The following is a 22105-nucleotide window of genomic DNA, read 5'->3' as shown; positions in this document are numbered from 1 at the left end:
CCACAACCACCACCATCACACTTGTGAATACCTAAAGGGCTGAGCTAAGGCCAAAGGACTGCATGGCTACAGGAAATGTCCGGACCCCAACGCGGACTATCTGTGGGACTGCAGAACAAGTATATGAAAAATATGTCCTGCAAGGCCAGAAACAACATCTAGTCCCTGGGATCCAGAGGAGAGTGGATATTGGCCAGAGTGAGCATTTTCATTGTTCAGAAAGGCAGTCATGGGCTGGAGGTCCAGAACAGACCAGATGCCTCTCTCCTGCTTTGGGACAAGGAAAGGAAGAAGTGCAAATCGCAATCATAGCCCCTCTCAAGAGTATAGCAACTCATAGATGGTGCCTGTAAGAAAGTGTCTCTGTATATACTGGACCAAAGTAAGGTACAATGTGGACAGAGTCCACAGTCCCCAGAGGTTTGGCAAAGGCTAAAGTTAGATATAACCTTACTCTGGTTTGGTAGCTTGATTGAGCAGTAAGGCAGTATCAGAGAACAGTGTAAAGCATTTGTTGTACACACTCATTCAGCAAATGGTCTCACACTCAAGAACTGAACTCTAGGCCTATTGTTTTGTATCAAAATATATAGTTGTTTTTATTTTAGAACCAACAAGGTATCAAAATATACTTTCTCAGAATGAGTTACTTTAGTTAAATACTTTTCAAATAGGCAATAGACTTTTTGATTACAATAGTTACAGTTGCTGCAATAGGCAACACAATTTCAAACACAATGCAACATTGAGCCCAATTGAATTTCTAGATAAATGCAATTAGTTACTTTATAGGTTACTTTTTTACCCACAGGGCTGGATCCTAAATTCAGTCCTGGGACATCTCCTGTAAACAGTTATGTTAAAGCTTATTGGTTACAGTAGTGATTTTAAAGGAATATTATTGTATTTTAAAAGTTGACACTTCGAAACTTTTTCACAAAGAATCACCAATGTTATCCTATGAGAGGAAATTCACTTTGCAGGCAAGTAATGTTATTGTTATTTTTTCTTACTCTGTGTTGGATCCTGAATCCAGCACTGATGTATCTCCTATAAACAATTGAAACAATGCGTTTAAGTTATACAGGCGATATTCAAGGAATACTTGTAATTTTTAGAAAATCAACAAACTTTTCTGGTGAAAACCAGATAACGGATTCCTATGGAAGGAAATTCAAGTTACTGGTAAGTACGGTTAAAATTACTTTTCAGGGTCAGTGCTGGGCTAAAAGATGCAGCACTGGGCTCTCTCCTGATAACAGTTGTTGATAATAATTTGTTGTTCAGCTACTTTTAGATGAACATTTTAAAGTTTCAAAACTCCTTACTTAGAAGAATTTCCAAGTGAAATCGGCCAATGTTACACTATGGAAGAAAAGTGAGTTATCTACTTTTGGGTAAGTACTCGACTGGCAGAGTTAAGGTTCTGGGCATAAACTCAGGGGTCTCCCAGGGTCAGGTAGGAAAAGTTGGTACACCCTCAGCAGCACAGGCGCAGCCATGTGCAGAGGTAGTTAGGCCGAATATATCTTTCCATTCCGCAAAAAAAAATCCCGCATACCATCACTCCACATTTTTAAGTCCGCAAAAACCATTACTCCTCAAGCCATGATTCCGCAAATTTTCACAACGCATATGACTTCACTCTGCATGCAATTATAACGTAAATGCATGTGTGGTGAAGTCATATACTTTGTAAAAGTACTTTATCTTTAAAGATATATATATATATATATATATATCCACACACATATATATATAATTTTTAAATAAAATGAAGAATTAAGTCTTTAAAATTACATTATATTTAGAACTATATTAATAATACACACACACACACTATATATATATATATATATATATATATATATATAAACCCTAAAAACGAATTCCACCCTAGTCCCTTTAAATACCCCAGCACCCTTAAACACTAACCCATCCTAACCCTAAAAATACCCCTGTACCCCAAAACCCAAACATACCCCTGAACCCTAAAAATACCCCTGTACCCCAAAACCCCAAACAACCCTAAAAATACCCCTGTACCCCAAAACCCAAAACAACCCCTGAACCCTAAAAATTCCCCTGTACCCCAAAACCCAAAACAACCCCTGAACCCCAAAAAAAACCCTGTACCCCAAAACCCAAAACAATCCCTGAACCCTAAAAATACCCCTGTACCCCAAAACCCAAACCTACCCCTGAACCCCAAAAATACCCCTGTACCCCAAAACAACCCCTGAACCCCAAAAATACCCCTGTACCCCAAAACCCAAAACAACCTCTGAACTCTAAAAATACCCCTGTACCCCAAAACCCAAAACAACCCCTGAACTCTAAAAAATACCCCTGTACCCCAAAACCCAAAACCCCTGAACCCTAAAAATACCCCTGTACCCCAAAACCCAAAACAACCCCTGAACCCTAAAAATACACCTGTACCCCAAAACCCAAAACAACCCCTGAACCCCAAAAATACCCCTGTACCCCAAAACAACCCCTGAACTCTAAAAATACCCCTGTACCCCAAAACCCAAAACAATCCCTGAACCCTAAAAATACCCCTGTACCCCAAAACCCAAACCTACCCCTGAACCCCAAAAATACCCCTGTACCCCAAAACCCAAAACAATCCCTGAACCCTAAAAATACCCCTGTACCCCAAAACCCAAACCTACCCCTGAACCCCAAAAATACCCCTGTACCCCAAAACAACCCCTGAACCCTAAAAATACCCCTGTACCCCAAAACCCAAAACAACCTCTGAACTCTAAAAATACCCCTGTACCCCAAAACCCAAAACCCCTGAACCCTAAAAATACCCCTGTACCCCAAAACTCAAAACAACCCCTGAACCCTAAAAATACCCCTGTACCCCAAAACCCAAAACAAACCCTGAACTCTAAAAATACCCCTGTACCCCAAACCCCAAAACAACCCCTGAACCCTAAAAATACCCCTGTACCCCAAAACCCAAAACAACCTCTGAACCCTAAAATACCCCTGTACCCCAAAACCCAAAACAACCCTTGAACTCTAAAAATACCCCTGTACCCCAAAACCCAAAACAACCCCTGAACCCTAAAAATACCCCTGTACCCCAAAACCCAAAACAACCCCTGAACCCTAAAAATACCCCTGTACCCCAAAACCCAAAACAACCTCTGAACCCTAAAAATACCCCTGTATCCCAAAACCCCAAACAACCCCTGAACCCTAAAAATACACCTGTACCCCAAAACCCAAAACAACCCCTGAACCCTAAAAATACCCCTGTTCCCCAAAACAACCCCTGAACCCTAAAAATACCCCTGTACCCCAAAACACAAAACCCCTGAACCCTAAAAATACCCCTGTACCCCAAAACGCAAACCTACCCTGAACCCTAAAAATACCCCTGTACCCCAAAACGCAAACCTACCCCTGAACCCTAAAAATACCCATGTACCCCAAAACGCAAACCTACCCCTGAACCCTAAAAATACCCCTGTACCCCTTAACCCTTAAATACCCCTGCACCCCATAACCCAAACCCACCCTTAAAATACCCCTGAACCCAAATAAAAACCCATATACTTACCTTAAAACATATACTTTTACCAATCATGCTTTTACAATGATTTTCGTCATAAAAGCATGCGAGATAAAAGCATATAATATATAAAGGCATGCGGTATGAAAAAATGCGGAGTAAAGGTACCTGCGTACTAATGGTATGAGGAGTGAAAGTATGCGGAGTAAAAAATGCGGAGTGATGGTATTTTACCAGTTAGGCCTAATGTTATCCTATGGGAGGCAGGGGGCCTTTGGTTGGTGGCTGCTGGCAAGCAGGCTGCACAGCTGTGGGAGCTGGGCTCCTGCTCACTTGCTCAGGGCAAATGGGGAAGTAGATTAGGACAAAGGTTGCACTGTCAGGGGCACTCGGGCAGCTGGGTGCAGGGTGCTTTTGAGCCGTCGGGCGCTCAATGTAATTCAATTGAAGACTTGGAAGATGAACAAAAGCTGCAGGCTCGGGGACGGAGATTCTTCTGGAGCGACCAACACTTCGAGAGGTAAGTTGCGATCTTGGAGGATAGGTAGGCACCAAGGAGTTGGGCACAAAGGGCCGTGGGGCTGCAGTGGTGTCTTTTGACGTCGGGAAATCTTACCCTCAGCTGGTCAGGGTTGGAGAGGTCCCTGGTTGTGAGGCTGCAGACGTCATCTGGGTCATCGAGGAGGGTCCTTGGGCACTGGATTTCAGGTCACAATCGCCGGGGGGGGGGAAGTCCTCAGGGTGTTTGTCCACTCTGGCACAGGCCGGGCTCGGCGGGTGCAGAGTGGGCTGGATTTGCGGGTCCTAGCTGGCACCAGCAGTGTTGCTTTTTGAGCATAACCACTGCTCATGGGAGTCCCAGTCTTTTAGTTGAGCAAGGGAGGTAGGTAATCCGGGGTTTTCGAGGTTGCTGTCCGCAGGAGACGCAGGGGTTTAACAAGAGCATGTTCAAGGATCAACAGGACGGTAGGGCTGGGGCCAAGTCAGATGGTGTTGTCCTCTTATTAGCAGCTGTACGGCAGGTCGTCCTTCTTGTTCTTCTTTCTTGATTTCAAATCGGTATCTGAGGAAGGAAGGTTCAGGGTGCCCCTATATACTCAAATTGGGGCGTTACAGGTAGGGTAAGGGCAGGGACCAATGGGTCCCTGTCCTGGGGTGAGTACACCCCCTATCCTGCTCCTCTCCTGTGGGAGGGGGGCAGGCGCCTATCTCTGATTGGGCAGGGCTCCCCATCCTCAAGATGCTGGAGCCGGGAGTTGTGCTTCACCTCGCCTCCCCCACCTATGGGGTTGGCAGTGCCTGGCACACTCCCTTTCCTCACTTAGGGTTTCCCGCCTGTCTTCCCGCCAGAGTGGGGGTCAGAACCGGTGGGGGACAGTTGCTGGGGACAGTTGCTGAGTACAGCAAGTGGCCTGGAGAAGCTCACAAAGGCGGCATGCCTTTGAAGCTTCCCCTGCCCATCCTGGGGGAGGAGACCTAGCACCTCGCCCAGAATGTGCATTGCTGCAGGCCCAGGAGAGCAGAGGGCTCTCTACCCAGGGGTCCAGCAACTTGTCTGGTGTGTGGCAGCCTAGGCTGCCTCTCAGACCAGACGTTGATTGTAGGTTACGTTTCAGGGGGCATCTCCAAGATGCCCTCTGTAGTGCATTTTACATTAAATCCCACACTGGCATCAGTGTGAGTTTAATGTGCTGAGAAGTTTGATATCAAACTTCTCAGTCTTCAGTGTTGCCATAATGGTGCTGTGGAGTTCGTGATGACAACCTCCCAGCACCAAATACTCTTAATGGCATCACTGCACTTACAGTGCCAAGGAATGGCCCTCGGTACTGTAGGGGCACAGGGCGCATGCACCTGTGCCCTCACCACTGGCATAGTGCACCCATCTAGAGGGGTGACTGATGTATGCCAGGGCAGTGTGTTTGTGGGGATGGCACACAGGGATGGGTGCCATGTCGAATCTTTGTTTAGTTCTGCACCAGGACACTCAGCCTGCAAAGGCAGTGTGTGCGTGTCCGGGTACAGGGCCCCTAAGAGTGGCACAGTAAGTGCTGCGGCCCTTAGGGGTCTTCTCTGGTCACAATGCCCGGTGTACCATTTACTAGGGGCTGACATGTGGCCAGAGATGCCATTTGGGTTTAAGTTCAACACAGGTTTAGGGAAGGAACACAGGCCCTTGTCACCTAATTGGCAGGAGCCCAGGGCACACTCAGTCAAAGCACATTAGCAATTCAGCAAAAAGTGGGGGCATACCATGCAAGAAAGATGGCACTTCTCACAGTGCCATTTTGCCAGTAGGAGATTGACTTCTTGCAGCAAAATTGCTGAGTAGTCTGCCAAAAATATTTTTGATCTGAGTTAATAAAAAGGTGGGGCTGGAATGAAAAGCTGGGAGTAGCTTGTTTGAACAATTTATAATAGCATTAACATTCACGATCTTGAGTGTACAGAAGCAAGGGCCGCTATCTTTCAATGCGACTGCCTTTATCTGGTGGTATGAGAGCAAGTAGCGAGGGATTTAGAGATCAATGCTAGGCAGCAGTATTGTCATAGCTGAGCAAGCAAGCACAGCAAAATCTGTGGGTTTATGCTTTTTTGTCAAGATTGAATAAGGCAGTTGTTCCCATTGCCCCTGAAAAGAACGTTTTTTTCACTACACAAGAAACAGGCAAGATGAACGACTGAAACATCCATCTCTAGGAGGCAGTGGAATCGATAAACATCACTGAAGTAAAGGCTTCACACTTTGTGGACCTATGACTTTCTTGGCATTCATAGCGCTACATCATCAGGCAGAACAACGTTCTGGTTATAACGGACAAGTTACTTACCTTCGGTAACGATGTATCTGGCATAGACATAGTCTAGCCGCAGATTCATTAACTTAGAATATCCCCAGGCGTCAGACTGGATCTGGAAAACTTTCTGCAGCAGCACCTCTGCGCGCTGGGAGGCGGCGCCACCAGACTCCGCCCTGACGTCGTCCACGGATATGACGTCAGCGGAGCCATATATGCTCCTCACTGCATGCTGACGTCCGTTTTCGTCAGAGAAACTTTTCCACGTTAGAACGTGAAGCGACCACCAAAAACTGAGAATATGGGAACAGTGTGCAAAAATTATGAAAAATGTGATAGAAATTGACAGGTGAGACAGAGCAGCGCTCTGGAAGCAGCCCAACATGAGCGAAGGCTAAGTCAACGGTAAGGGAGACAAGGATGTGGGGAAAAAAATGCCTGGCAGAGGACAGAAGTCCGCATCCAGAAGTAAAACCGTGAAGCAGAACAAGTCCGGAACACAAGATTTAAGGATAGCTCACCACACGACGTCACCAGAAAGAGAAGTTGCAACCCCAAGAAAATACCTATAAATGCATAGAGCCAATAGATCTGAAGCAAAAGGCAGCAGGGATGGCCAAAAACACAAGGCAAGGGAGAAGAGGGAGGGATGGGTGGGTGGGTGGGTGGGTGGGAGGGGTAGGGGGGGGCAGGGGGGGAGCGGGACAGTGGGGAAAAATGTGAATAGATATCCCACTGTACAATCCAGGACGGGGACCGGAAAGAACACATGAACTATTAACATACCACCTAATCTTGAGAATGGGCGGAATGGAACAGAGAAACAGAACAAAACAGTTTGTGTTGGAGAGATGGTAGAATGTCACCCCGCAAAAGGGCTGGCCACCCCAAGGGAGGAGAGCATAGAAAGCCGCAACCTGAAAAGGTCCTCGCACCAGAAGCTGTCAAAAACAGCGCGAAAAAACTCCATTGTGTATACAGGGTTTGTAAAAGGAAAACACAGAGCCAGAATGCCTGAGGCGAAGTGAAAGTCCATTACTTGGGAAAAGAAGATGAACCATGGAAAAAAGCACTATGAAACCTACGTCTGCAAGGCAGGTGGAGCAATAGTGCCAAGAGGCTGGCTCTCACCCAGCAAACGTCAGCATGTAGAAGAACCCATACACTAGACATGCTGGGGTAAAAATGGAGGATACGAGTTCGCAAAAGCGGAACTGAACAGAAGGCTTGAGAGAGCCGCCGACATCAGAAAAGCTTTGAGAGACGGCAACCGGTATGACAGACAACACACACCGGCCCAATGTGTACAACAGCGAAAAGGAACGCTGTTGAAACCTGCATCAGCAAGACACAAGAGACAGTATTGGCAGGATGCCAATCTAGGGCCAGAAGGCGTTAGCAGCACGAAAGCACAATACACACCAGGACTTAAACGGTCTGTGACAACATGTTAAAGAGTCGAAGACCAGTAGTCAAGAGCCCAAAAACAAGAGCGAAGACCGGAAGGCACTGAAGCATACCGGAAGGTACCTATGCATACCGTGTGGACACTGGAACCACACGAATAAGCTCATACCTGAAGTAGACCAGTGTGAACAGTTTAGGTGCGCACAACAGCAAGAAGGTTACAGCCCAAAAAGGGCACCAATCAGCCAGTTGGGCACAAGCAGAACAGGCCAGAGACCATGGACACTGTATGAAGGAACAGCCTGCATGGATCCGCTGATAAGAATGCAGAACAGATATCGAGTAGGAAGAAAAATGCTGAAACAGGAAGCGGAACACAAAAAGCGTCTAGGGTACACTAAAATTATCCGCCGACACTTGGAAACTGGATAGGACAGAACCTAGGGCAGTAAGTAACAATTGCCCCTTACCCAGGAGTAACAATGACCTCAGGCAAGCTAGAAGCACTAGACACGATAGTGGAAATAGTAAGGAGAAATGGAAATGTCCCGGACCCCAAGAACGGAGTATTGTAAAGAAAACACGCCCCTTCAGAGTTCACAGTGTGAATGTAAGGCAAGGCGTATAAACACCCTTACGGAAACAGTAGGGAATATGGAAATTGTGGTAGGATAATGGACAGAAGGAGGCCACGACCACACACAGAAGAGAACAGCTGCTAAACCACTGCATTGGAAGACAAACCCAGAAAGGGCAGCAGGCCCAAATCTGTCTCAATAATTTAAAAAAAAAAAACAATAATAACAGGCCGCGGAGCGGCAAATAGGGTGTTAGTTGGGAAAAAACTTGCGACAACAAGGTGTTGTGCCAGGCCTGCTGGATAGATATGGCACGGCACAAACGTATGCTAGGTTCTGATGCAGACAGATCAACTTAGACAGGCAATAAAGCAACGCTATGCAAGGAGCATTATAGAACAGACAAGTGACTCCCAGCAGGATGTCCACAGAAAAAACTCCATAGAAGCGTACCAAGGCAAAGGCCAAACTCAATGCCAGCAAATACCCCACATAGAGTAAGGCTCATCCCCTGTAGGGGTGTCCTCTTGGGCTAAGCACACAGTCAGAGGATTGAAAAACAAGAGAATCAGCCAAACAGCTGTACTGAACGAACAGAGATGGCTAAGCAGCCATGAACACCAACCAGGCACTATAACCAACCTGTGCAGAGGTTGGCACCAAAATCACTGCAACCCCGACAAGAGACGGGAGTCTGCCGAATCTGCATGGCGGTCAAAAAGATCCACCCCATTGAACGGCAAAACTCTGAGGGCATCTCGAATATGATCTGGGAAGCGACTGTCGCGCAGCCAAGCATGGCGGCGTAAAGCCACAGCGCGAGCAAGAACCAGTCCCATAGAGTCAGTTGCATCAAAGGAAGTCGTAAGGGAGAATTGTGGCAATCCCCTGCCATGCAGCAGAAGACAAAGCAATTCTGCTCGAGGTTCTTCTGGAACAGAAGGGAAAAGGTTCTCAATTGAGTTCCAAAGAGTTGAGGATGCACGTGCAAAAACACAGGCCGTATTTAATGCCCGGATTCCTGCTCTGGAAGAGGCGAAAAGCTGGCGACTACAATCGTCACCTAGATTCCCTGGTGGAAGGTAGTAACTGCATCATGGGTGAAGACTGTAAATTTAAAGCAGTATGAACAACTAGGCTAGGCTGGGAGAAGAGACAGGCAAAGAGGATCACCCGGAGCAGGGCGGTGCCTAAGAGCAATAGCTCGATCAACAGGCTCACCAGAAGAGGGCCTTGGCCAAGTGCCACACAGGATGTCAAATAAAGAGCCCGCAAAGGGCAGCAAAGGCTCTACCTCAATAGGCTCCAAGTGGAGCAGATCCATCAAAGGATCGGAAAGTAGAGGCACTACAGGAGGCTGAAAGCTGAGGACAGCAGCCGCCCCATGAATAGAGCGGTACAAAAGGGGGTGGTGATAGACGGAGCATCTGAACAAATCAAACACTCACACCCAGTCAACAGATCTGGGTTTAATCCATCACCGTTCTTTAGCCCACTCTGCCCTTGCTCACTTTGCCACTGGATTCAAGCAAGCCTGGCTGAAGACGGCTGTAAAGCCAGAAACCGGTCCTAGGAAGCTTGTTTCCGGACCAGGGAAGGCATGGCTTGGCAGTTCGGGCTGGACTGTTCCCATGAGGCACAGTGTCAGACTGATTTGCATATGGCCAAGTCTAAACTGGGGTGGCAGAGGGGGCTATAGAACGGTGATGGATTAAACCCAAATCTGTTGACTGGGTGTGAGTGTTTGATTGGTTCAGATGCTCCGTCCATCACCACCCCCTTTTGTACCGCCATGAATAGAGAGCGTGAAGGCAGCACTAGATTTAGTCATCATTCGCGTAGGTAATAACAAACCGACGGTGGAAAGACTAATCCGGCCACTAGACATTAGGAGTGGAGGCGCCGGAGACTGACCCGAAGGCCAGGCAACACTGGGTACTTGCACCATGGGACCTTGATCTGGAGAGTCCGGGGAAGCATGTTGTAAAGGAGGAGGCGTAATCGCTAGTACTGGTGTCGACTGACGCCGCGTAGTAGACCTATCGCCGTCCGAGGAGTCGGGAGGAGCAACAACCTCAACCAAGGGAAGAGTAATCAACGTAGGTACCGGCGTCGATCGACGCCGCGTTGGAGTCGCAAGGACGTCGACGACCTCCACAGGGGACTCGACAGGGATGCCTCCCGACGTCGATCCCTCTGTAAACTGCCTCGAGGAAGCACAAGGTGCAGTGCCCGGCGTTGAGCCTGGGGTAGTATGCGACTTGAGCAGGGTGGCGCTGCCTCTGACGTCAGGGCAGGAAGCCGCTCAGGGATATGCGCTGACTGACGGGGTGGTCTGTGCTCAGGGCACAGGCTCATTGGCGTCGCGTCTGCTCCGGAATAGACGCACCCAGCTGGTGCCGGGGAAACGTCCGCAGACAAGGACCCGGCATGAGTTATGTTATTATGAGTTTATAAAGCGCTATATCACCCAGGGGTATCTAAGCGCTATCAGCGAATACACAACATCAGTAGGTGAAAAGAGCAGATCACAGGGGTCCCAACGCCTCCGCAAAAAGCACTGTCTTCAGCTTTTTCCTGAACAGCAATAGGTTTGTTTCCTTCCTGAGTTCAACCGGGAGAAGGTTCCACGAGTGCCTGCTACCTCTGTGGAACTCCAAAGGCGCACCAGGGAGAGGGGGCGACTCATAGCAAGCCTGGAGTGCCTTAGAATAGGCCTCCATTTGGGCACGGGTTGCACCAACTCTGGGAAAGGGAGGGTACGGAGGATGTTGCTGCTGTGCGCCCGTACATAGCACAGAGCGAGAGGAATGTCCGGCAGCGGCACGGACATTGGAGGAAGGCCTCCACAGGCGATGCCTGTGCTTACGCTTACCTGTTTTTACATAGCGGGCGCGGGAGTGACCTAGGGAACGAGCCTGATCCAGAGAGGAAGAGAGGCGACGGGAGGAAGCTGGACCGGACATCCGTGCGGCCAGCAGTTTCATATGGCGCTCTCTCAGGGACTTGGGTTTCATCCGCTGACAGGTGTTGCACTCTTAGGAGTCGTGGTGCACGCCGAGGTACCACATACAGATACGGTGCGGGTCAGTGTCAGACATCTGACGCGCGCAGGCTTCGCAAGCCTTAAAGCCAGAAGGCATTGCACACAGTTCCCACAACACCGAGGGTGTCGAGAAGGCCCAAAAAACAGGCCAAGGCACTGCTGGTTTTTCAGGAGCCGTGCTGGGACTCAGAAAAGAAGAAAACAGACGTCAGGGCGCAGGGAGGGGCATTTATGGCTTCGCTGACGTCATATCCGTGGAAGTTTTCCGGATCCAGTCTGACACCGGAGATATTCTAAGTTAAGGAATCTGCGGATAGACGTCTATATCAGATAATGGATGTCAACTTCTTAACCATGTCAGAGTCAGAAAGATGATTTGATTCCATGACTTTGGGGGCAAAATGTGGACATTTAGGCGTTCGCTCAGGAGGCAGTTGAGGCACAGGTACTGTTAGTGGTACAAGGGTAGATGGGAATGATGGTGCTGGCAGTGCCCTGGTGGTCTGGATTGGTTGGTCGAGGTGACAATTGTTGTGGAATTTGGAGAGGTGGTGTGAGTTTTGGAGCGGTCAGTTCTTAAGCAATAGCCGAGTGGAGGCAACAGGTTACAGAAGAGTATGAAGGCAGTGGATAAGGAAGCCCGCCATCAAAGCTCAATGGAGGATTACAGAATTGCTCTTTATCATCAAAATCAACGGGATAGCGATGATACAGTGATTATGAGGCTACTTCACAATCATCAAGTTTGGCTCTTGATGAGAGTTCGAGTCCTAGGATAGATACCTCATTATCACTATCCAGTCTACAGAGGTCACTAGACACAACAGAGGCTATTAGAGGATTATTGGTGGTACTTCTGGAGTGATTCTAAGAGAGCAAAACATCTACATCAAAGATAAGATTGAACCCAGATGCCTCAAATGTCACAGAAAAAACATTTGTCAATGAGGTTACCATTCATGATTGTACGGTTTTTCCTGTCAATGTTGGACAGAATGATAGCCAATAAAGTGGAAGCTGTTGCCACCGTTGACAACATGTTTGTGATTGACAAAGTCATAGTTAGCATGGAGGTCTACGAGGTTTTGACCTTCAATGAGGATGGCATTTTGGTAATTGAGGATGAAGTCCATTTGGCCAAAGGTGAAGACGCAATGATCCCTGGTGAATCTTTATCACTTTTGGAGTTTTCCTTCAACAATGAAAACAGTTGAGGAGGATCTTTTACAGTAGATGGATTTGCAGATTATGGCAAAAATTAAAAGCCTTTGTTTTTTAGACCTTCACAGGTAACTCAATAGAACTATCAGCAGGGTGTACCTTACAGAAAGGCTCAGAGACTTTAGGGGTAAGGGATCATAAATGTCTCCAAGGACTAAGCTCAGAAGAGCTTACATTTATGCTGCGTTTGGCAGCAGGTGCACTTTTTTCATGACTGCATAAGGAGACATCGCACGGAGGATAAGGACAGTCCTGGTCTGTCTGTCATTAAGTGATTTTTAACTGAATGTATGCCACATCTCCTCCACTTTCCACATATCCAGCCTGATGAACACATAGCAGGTCTTTTCTTGAGAGACTGAAGTGGTAGTGCTTCCTTGCCCCTCTGGTGTGGAATGGTTCAATTAAAGCTGCCACCTTAGCTTCAAGAGGAGCTCTAAAGGGCTCAGCAGCTAAATACAAATGTCTTTGCTGATGAAGGTGAGAGAGGTCCCAAGTAACAGCTGAACACCAAAAAGAAGGTGAAAATCTTGAGCAGAACAGCAGAGCAAAGAATTCCCTTGATGTCCTTTTGACTGTAGCAGAAAACTGGAGCCATCAGCCTCTGTGTGGAGTTGGAGCTCAGAGTCCTTTCAGCTCAGTAGCTACAGTTCAAGTCATATCATTATCTAAATGGAATACATATGGTCTTATTTTCAATTATATTTGAGAGCATGGGACACTCCATGTTATTAGTGAATACCAGGGGTCTTCTAGCCTGATGACATGAAAATCTACAAGTTCCCCACAAAGATTTTATTTTTGTTTTGCTACAAAATTGGTGCTATTAGAGGCATCTGTAAAAAAAAGTCCCCAAAAAAGGTTCAACCACCACAGCTCTTTCCTGCAAATTTTCAAAATGACCAGTGAAGAGGAGCCCAAGACAAAAAAAAAAAAAAAGGGTCCCAAAACTTGATTTCCCTTGCTAATTCCCATCAGATCTAATTACCAGGGCTCGGTCGGGGGATGGGGGGGGGGCGACCTGGCAGAATCAGTTTTGTTGACTGCCAGGATTTAGGAAGAGGTGAATAACTTTCACAAATCATCTACAGAGCATATTCACCAAAAGAACAAATTACTTACATTTGGTAAGGAATATGCTACTTACCAGTATGCATCTGTTCTTGGCATGTAGGGCTGCTGACATTCATATCTGTATATAGATCGCCGCCTAGTGTTGGGTCCGGATGATTGCACATTGTTGTCCTGGAAGAGTCTTCGAAGTATCACGAGATAGGTGGCTCCTCCCCTGGACTACAGTGCGCATGGGCATCCTCTCCATCCTCAGATTGTTTTTCGCCATTGTGGCAGAGATGGTGTAATACAGTAAGTGATGACCATGCCTGAAAATTATTCGGAGTGCTACAGCTGCGACAGGCACCGGGGAGGAGGGTGGGCGATATGAATGTCAGCAGCCCTACATGCCAAGAACAGATGCATACTGGTAAGTAGCATATTCCGTTCGAGGCATGTGGGCTGCTGAATTCATATCTGTGCATAGAATAAATAGCAGTTACCTCCTTATCGGCGGTTACCCGTGCCAGCTGCAGCAGTCTGAAAGAGAGTTCTGAGAACAGCCTGTCCTACAGCAGCTTGCTGTTTGGAGTGTACATCTACGCAGCAGTGTTTGGTAAATGTATGTATGGTGGTCCATGTGGCTGCTATACATATATCCTCTAGAGGAATGTTACCCAGGAAAGCCATGGATGCCCCTAGCTTGCGTGTGGAATGCGCTCTTGGGGGAACTGTTAAAGTGCGTTTAGCCTTTTGATAACAGATTTGTATGCATTTAACAATCCATCTGGCTATACCCGATTTGGAAATAGGGTTGCGTTTGTGTTGTGGAGAGAAGGCAACAAACAGTTGTTTAGTCTTTCTAAAGTCTTTTGTCCTGTCGATGTAATACAGGAGAGCTCTTTTGACATCTACGGTGTGCAGTGCTCTGTCTGCTACTGAATCTGGGTTTGGAAAGAAAACCGGCAGTTCTATGTTTTGATTAATGTGGAACTGCGAGATGACAGTCGGCATGAACTTGGGGTTGGTGCGCAGCACTACCCTGTTAGCATGAATTTGTAGGTAGGGCTCTTGAATTGTCAGGGCTTGAAGCTCACTGACTCTTTGTAGCGATGTGATGGCTATTAGAAAAGCTACTTTCCATGTAAGAAACTGTATCTCACAAGAATGGAGAGGCTCAAAGGGGGGGCCCCATGAGCCTGGCGAGAACGATATTTAGATTCCAGACCGGCGAAGGAGGGTGTCTGGGAGGGATCACTCTTTTAAGGCCTTCCAAAAAGGCTTTGATGGCAGGCACTCTGAAAAGTGAAAGGTGCTGCCTGTTTTGAAGATAAGCGGCCATAGCAGCCAAATGTATCCTGATGGAACTATACGCTAGATTGCATTGGTACAGATGCAGCAGGTAACATATGATATTCTGCGTGGACGCATCTAGCGGGTTAATGTCATTGTTGGAACAGTATATGACAAAACGCTTCCATTTGGCTGCATAGCACGCCCTAGTTGTAGGCCGCCTTGCCTCTTTGATGATGTTCATACACTCAGGGGCAAGTTGAGGTAGCCAAACTCTATGACCTCAGGAGCCAAATCGCTAGGCTCAACTGTTGCGGATCTGGGTGCTGAATGTCTCCATGGCTCTGAGTGAGGAGGCTGGGAGTGAGGCGCAGCCGTTGGCGAGGCACCACTGAAAGTTCCAGGAACGTGGTGTACCAAGCCTGCCGTGCCCACGTTGGAGCAACCAGGATGAGCGTCATGGAGTGTTGTCGCAGTTTGCGCGCCACCAGCGGTATGAGTGGGGCTGGGGGAAAAGCGTACGCAAATCTGCCTGACCAGTTCATCCAGATCGCATTGCCCTGAGACTGCGGGTGTGGGAACCTGGCGGCGAAGCTTTGGCATTTTGCGTTCTCTTTTGTGGTTAAGAGGTCGATCTCTGGATGACCCCACTGCTGGAAGAATGGCTGGAGCACCGAGGGGTGGATTTCCCACTCGTGCATCTGGTGATTGTGCCTGCTGAGCAAGTCCGCCATCTGGTTGTCTACGCCCGGGAGATGCTCCGCCATGAGGAAGATGTTCCTCTGAATGGCCCACTTCCACATGCTCTGGGCTAGGTGAGATAGCTGCGGGGAGTGTGTGCCTCCCTGTTTCTGGATGTAATACATGGCAGTCATGTTCTCCGTCCGAATCAACACGACCTTGTTGCACAGGTGCAACTTGAACGCTTTCAGTGCCATGAAGATTGCCATCAGCTCTAACAGTTTGATAACAGTTTGATATAACAGTTCTGCTGTTGTGTTGTCCATAGTCCCTGCACCGTGTAATGGAGGACATGCGCTCCCCAACCCTGGAGAGATGCGTCCGTCATTAGCACTATCTGTGGGACAGGCTCTTGGAACGGTCGTCCCCTGCAAAGGTTTTGTGGATTCCACCAATGCGAGAGAGTTGTATGCACGACCGGTCACCAACACTAGGTCTTTTAGATGCCCATGAGCCTGGTTCCACTGTCGTGCTAAGCATTCTTGAAGGGGACGCATGTGCAGCCTCGCGTGCGGGACTATGAATATACAGGATGCCATCATACCGATAAGCTGCATGAACACTTGCGCTGGGAGCGATTGTTGATGCCTGAACCTCCGAATGAGATGCTGCATGCTGTTGACCCTGGCAGAGTTCGGCTGCGCTGATGCCGTCAGAGTGTTTAATGTTGCCTCTAGGTACTGTTGCACATGGGCGGGCTGCAGGTGTGACTGTGTAGTTGAGTGAGAACCCTAGACTGTGAAGGAGGTGAATTGTGCGCGACATGTGGCTGGCACACTGCAGGGCTGACTTGGCTTGAACGAGCCAGTCGTCCAGATAGGGATAGACGTGAATGTGTTGTCTTCGAAGGTGCGCAGCCACAGTCGCTAAGCACTTGGTGAACACTCTGGGGGCAGTGGTGACCCCGAAAGGCAGGACCTTGAATTGGTAATGCCAATTGTTGATGGTGAACCCGAGATATTTCTTGTGACTTGGGTCATACAAGGGAGTCCAATGGGAGCTGGCCTTTGATGTAGGTAGGGTCCACAGGAGCAGACCTATATATTTTTTCAATCTGTGGGTTGATAACCCTTGCTTTTGTGGGTTCTTTGAAAATGTCCGCAGCATGCTTGAGGACCCCTTTAAGCATAGGCAAAGTCTTAGTGGACCTTTCAGAGGTGGAGAAAGTGTCAAACAAGAAATCTTCTTCCACAGGTTCTGCGTGCATTTCCACGTCATGGTTGAGGGCTGCCCTCTATCAAAGCGTTAAACGCCGCCGTGTCATCAGTTGGCGATGTTTTGACGCTGTAGGACTGAGCGTCCGGTGCAGCTTGTGGATCATCAGGGTCTACAGTGTGATCTACAGCCTCAGACCACTGTTGAGGTTCGTCCTGATCAGTGTCAGCGTGATATGTGAAGGCCGCTTGACCGTAGTCTTCACCCATGTCCTCCTCGCTTTGTGCTGGAGAATATGCCATTTGTTGTGGATAGTCCTGAACATGTTCAAAGAGAACTGGTGAGGTGGCCGAGTCTCTCTTCCGTTTAAGAGGAATTTTGTAACCCTCCAAGGGATGTTCAGGTGCGATCTTCTGCTTATGGATGGTTAGCCTGCCCGATTCCGAGTCGATGAAGAGTTTCGACTGGTTGTCGTACGAGGGCTCGTGGAACACAACCCCTTCTGGGGTGGGCTTTGAAGGCGGCGACGACGTTTTCATAGGGTTGGTGCCTCTGTGGTGTTCGAGATGCTTTGCTCGAGCCGTTGGTGGTAGACCGAATTTAATCGGAGGGTGGCCGACTTGTTTGGAGCTTGTCGTAGTGGTCGATTCGAGCTGCTTCGGCGACTGAGTAGGACGCTTGCTTGATGGCGTCGACTCGAGCTCCCGGTGTGTAGCAGGCCCGACCTTAGGCGTCGGCGACACTTGCTGTTTCGGGTCGGCTTTGGTTTTCGACTCGAGTTGTTTGCTCAACAGTGGCTTGAGCGCTGAAATCTTCGGCTCGACGGCCTTCTTGGTCTGGAGGCCTTTGGTCTTGTCGCCATGTTTGTGCGTCGAAGCCAACTGCGTCGAGGTGACGTGTTTGACGGTCGAACTCTGCTTCGACACTCCAGTCTTCGAGGCGAAAGCCCCTTTCGACATCGAACCGACCACCATTTTAAGTAGTTTCGGTTTCGATTTTGGTTCCGTTGGTTTCGGTTTTGAAGAATCGACCGTTGGCTCCTTCGATGTATTCTTAGCCTGGCTTGGACGCGGGGCTATAGAATGTAAAGGAAGATCTTGGCTAAGGCCTCTCGGCGATGCCTCGACCTGAGCCGTAAGGAGCATAATGTCAGTTATAGGCCCGCTACTGCGGTTGGGCCTGGCTCATCACTGGAGTCGTCATCGACGGCTCCGATGGCCCCTTCGTCGTCCCCTACCTCGACGACGTCTTCGTGGACGTACTCTTCAACCTGCTCGTCCACCTCGAAGTTAGAGTCGTGCTCCGACGCTGGTTCAGGGTGCTCTTCAGGAACCTCTTCTTCTTCGGCGCCTTCTTCGTCACCGGCCTCGAAGATGTTGACCGGCTCGGGCGCCGATTTTTGCGCTGACTGTTGCTGCGCGTCAAGGTTTAAGCGTCTTCTAGGAGCGGAACTTCGAGCAGGCCATACAGCTGGCCTCGTCGTGCTCGGGGGACAAACATTTATTGCACATCAATGTGGGGGTATTTCGAATTACAGACGGGGCATCGTTTAAACGGGCTCCGATCCATCGTCGTCGTAGTCTGGGCCTTTGTCGTCGAAAGCGAGAAGCAGCCTCCGATGTCCAGTTCGAAGAACTGGAAAAGAGACAGGCACCGAACGAGACAATACCGACGCTTCGAAGGCCTTTTGGCCTTAGGAAAGAGTCAATACAAAGTTTCCGAACAAGAGTCGAGAAAGTACATCCGAACCCAATGGCGGAAAAAAACAATCTGAGGATGGAGAGGATGCCCATGCGCACTGTTGTCCAGGGGTGGAGCCACCTATCTCGTGATACTTCGAAGACTCTTCCAGGACAACAATGTGCAATCATCTGGACCCAACACTAGGCGGCGATCTATGCACAAATATGAATTCAGCAGCCCACATGCCTCGAACCGCCTTTTCTGGTATAAGCTCTACCTAAGTACAGATTCCTCAACTCGTGAATTTACCCAGGCGCCAGACTGGTTCTAGTATCTTTGTTAGCAATTTTCTCTTGCGTTGACAGGTTGTGTCGTTGCATAGTGGGCCCATCCTGCCCTGGACAGGATGTTAGGGCCACTATATCAGTGTCACCTCCACACGTGGATGTCCGTTTCTTTCTGATGACTGTCCACGCAGACTGACATGGAGCCCTTGAAATCGGAATAGGGCAGTATGCATACTTCCAGATCGAGATCTTCTTAATATACAAGTCCAGAAGAGGGTGCGCCAGTGAATATTAGGCGGTCAGATAGAGCCTCTACCAGAAGGAAAATGCTACTTATCAATATGCATCTGTTCTTGGCATGTAGAGCTGCAGAGTTACACACAATGCATAGATGGCCACCCAGTGTTGGGCCAAAATGTTTGCAGTTTGTTTTTGTTGTAAAAAAGTATTTGGAAGTCACGGACAGGTGACTCCTCCTTTGGATCATACTGCGCATGGGCATCGGCTCCATCCCCAGATTGTTTTTCGCCATTAGGGAAGTGATGGAGATGTACAAGAAGTAGTGATGTCCGTGTGATTTGTATCTAATTAAGATAATACTGGAACAGATAAAGGCAGCCGGGGAGGCGGGTGGGCGTGAGTAACTCTGCAGCTCTATAAGCATTTTCTGTTTGAGGCATATGAGCTGCAGATTACACACTGTGCATAGATTGTATAGCAGTACCCACCTTTAGCGGCGACTACCCGTATCTGTTGCAGTTGTTTGAAACAGAGTTTTTAGTACAGCCTGGCCCACAGTGGCTTGTTGTTTAGTTTGCACATCTACACAATAGTGTTTTGTGAATGTGTGCAGTGTAGACCATGTAGCTGCTTTGCATATATCATCTAGGGGAATGTTCCCTAAGAATGCCTTTGAGGCCCCTGTTTTCCTTGTAGAATGGGCTTTTGGAGGAATTATTAATGTACGTTTGGCTTTCTGGTAACATATTTGTATGCATTTAACAATCCACCTAGCTAACCCAGATTTTGATATGGGGTTGCCTTTATGTGGTGGTGAAAAAGACACAAAAAGTCGTTTAGTTTTACGAAAAATTTGAGTTCTTTCAATGTAGTACAGTAATGCTCTTTTGACATCTAAGGTGTGTAGCGCTCTTTCTGCGGCTGTTTGTGGCTGCGAGAAAAATACGGGCAGCTCAACAGATTTATTTAAATAGAATGGTTAAATTACTTTTGGAAGGAATTTAGGATTAGTACATAGAACCACTTTGTTATGATACATTTGCAGAAAGGGTTCTTGAATGGTAAATGCTTGTAGTTCACCAACTCTTCTGAGAGAAGTAATAGCTACCCGGAAAGCTTCTTTCCAAGTTAGGAATTGCAATTCACATTTATGTAATGGTGCAAAGGGAGGACCCATTAACCCTTGTAAGAATAATGTTCAGGTTCCACACTGGTGCTGGTGGCGTTCTGGGAGGAATTATTCTTTTGATTCCTTCCATGAAAGCTTTAATAGCTGGTACTCTAAAAAGAGATAGATGTCTATTTTGTAAGTATGCTGCAATGGCAGCAAGGTGTAGCCTGATAGACGTGTAGGCTAGGTTACACTTTTGAAGGTGTAATAGAGATCCTATGATGTGTTGGATAGACCTATCTAGGGGATCTATTTGGTTGTTTTGGCAGTATATGACAAAGCGTTTCCATTTAGCAGCATAACATGCTCAGGTAGTGGGACGTCTAGCTTCTTTAATGATGTTCATGCATTCTGGAGGAAGGTTGAGGTAACCAAACTCTATGACCTCAGGAGCCAGATTGCTAGGTTGAGCGGAGCTGGGTCCGGGTGTCTGATCTCTCCATGGTTCTGTGTTAATAGGCGTGGAGATAGATTTAATATTTGATGTGGTACTACAGACATTTGCAGCAGCGTGGTGTACCACGGTTGTCTTCCCCAAGTTGGTGCGACTAGAATGAGCGTCAGGGAATGTTGTTGTAGTTTGCGCACCACTAACGGAGGTAGTGGGAGAGAAGGAAAAGCGTACGCAAATAGTTTTGAACAGTTCATCCATATCGCATTGCCTTTGGACAATGGGTGTGAGTATCTGGCGGCAAAGTTTGGGCATTTTGCGTTTTCGTGGGTGGCAAAAAGGTCTATCTGAGGTTGTCCCCACATTTGGAAGAACGGATGAAGAACTTGCGGGTGAAGTTCCCACTCGTGGATCTGCTGTGTTTGTCGACTTAGCAGATCTGCGATAGTGTTTTGTACTTCTGGGACGTGTTGGGCTAAGATGATCTTTAGCGGTATAGCCCATCTCCATTTCTGCTGTGCTAACTGAGAGAGCTGCAGAGAGTGTGTCCCCCCTTGTCTGTTTATGTAGTACATAGCTGTCATATTGGCTGTGCGGACTAAGACAGCCTTGCCTGACACTTGAGTTTGAAATGCTTTTAGAGCTAGGTTGGATAGACACGTCTAGGGGATCTATTTGGTTGTTTTGGCAGTATATGACAAGCGTTTCCATTTAGCAGCATAACATGCTCTGGTAGTGGGACGTCTAGCTTCTTTAATGATGTTCATGCATTCTGGAGGAAGGTTGAGGTAACCAAACTCTATGACCCAGGAGCCAGATCGCTAGGTTGAGCGGAGCTGGGTCCGGATGTCTGATCTCTCCATGGTTCTGGGTTAATAGGCGTGGAGATAGATTTAATATTTGATGTGGCACTACAGACATTTGCAGCAGCGTGGTGTACCACGGTTGTCTGCCCCAAGTTGGTGCGACTAGAATGAGCATCAGGGAATGTCGTTGTAGTTTGCATATCACTAACGGAGGTAGTGGGGGAGGAGGAAAAGAGTACGCAAATAGTTTTGACCAGTTCATCCATATCGCATTGCCTTTGGACAATGGGTGTGAGTATCTGGCGGCAAAGTTTGGGCATTTTGCGTTTTCGTGGGTGGCAAAGAGGTCTATCTGAGGTTGTCCCCACATTTGGAAGAACGGATGAAGAACTTGCGGGTGAAGTTCCCACTCGTGGATCTGCTGTGTTTGTCGATTTAGCAGATGTGCGATAGTGTGTTGTACTCCTAGGACGTGTTGGGCTAAGAGGAAGATCTTTAGCGGTATAGCCCATCTCCATTTTTGCTTTGCTAACTGAGAGAGCTGCAGAGAGTGTGTCCCCCCTTGTTTGTTTATGTAGTACATAGCTGTCATATTGTCTGTGCGGACTAAGATAGCCTTGCCTGACACTTGAGTTTGAAATGCTTTTAGAGCTAGAAACACAGCTAGCAACTCCAAATGATTGATGTGGAGTTGCTGCGGTGT

General features: G+C 47.9%; 1 protein-coding gene across 2 annotated transcripts in view; it reads right to left on the bottom strand.

Moving 5' to 3' along the window:
* Window positions 1–22105, bottom strand: part of GPSM2 (G protein signaling modulator 2) — a 466273-nt gene that overhangs the window by 156571 nt on the left and 287597 nt on the right. The gene's annotated exons all lie outside the window — the stretch shown is intronic.

This window comes from Lissotriton vulgaris, chromosome 1_1 (assembly GCF_964263255.1).
Source record: "Lissotriton vulgaris chromosome 1_1, aLisVul1.2, whole genome shotgun sequence".
In the NCBI taxonomy this organism is placed as follows: domain Eukaryota; kingdom Metazoa; phylum Chordata; class Amphibia; order Caudata; family Salamandridae; genus Lissotriton; species Lissotriton vulgaris.
This window is presented reverse-complemented; position numbering and strand designations above follow the sequence as displayed.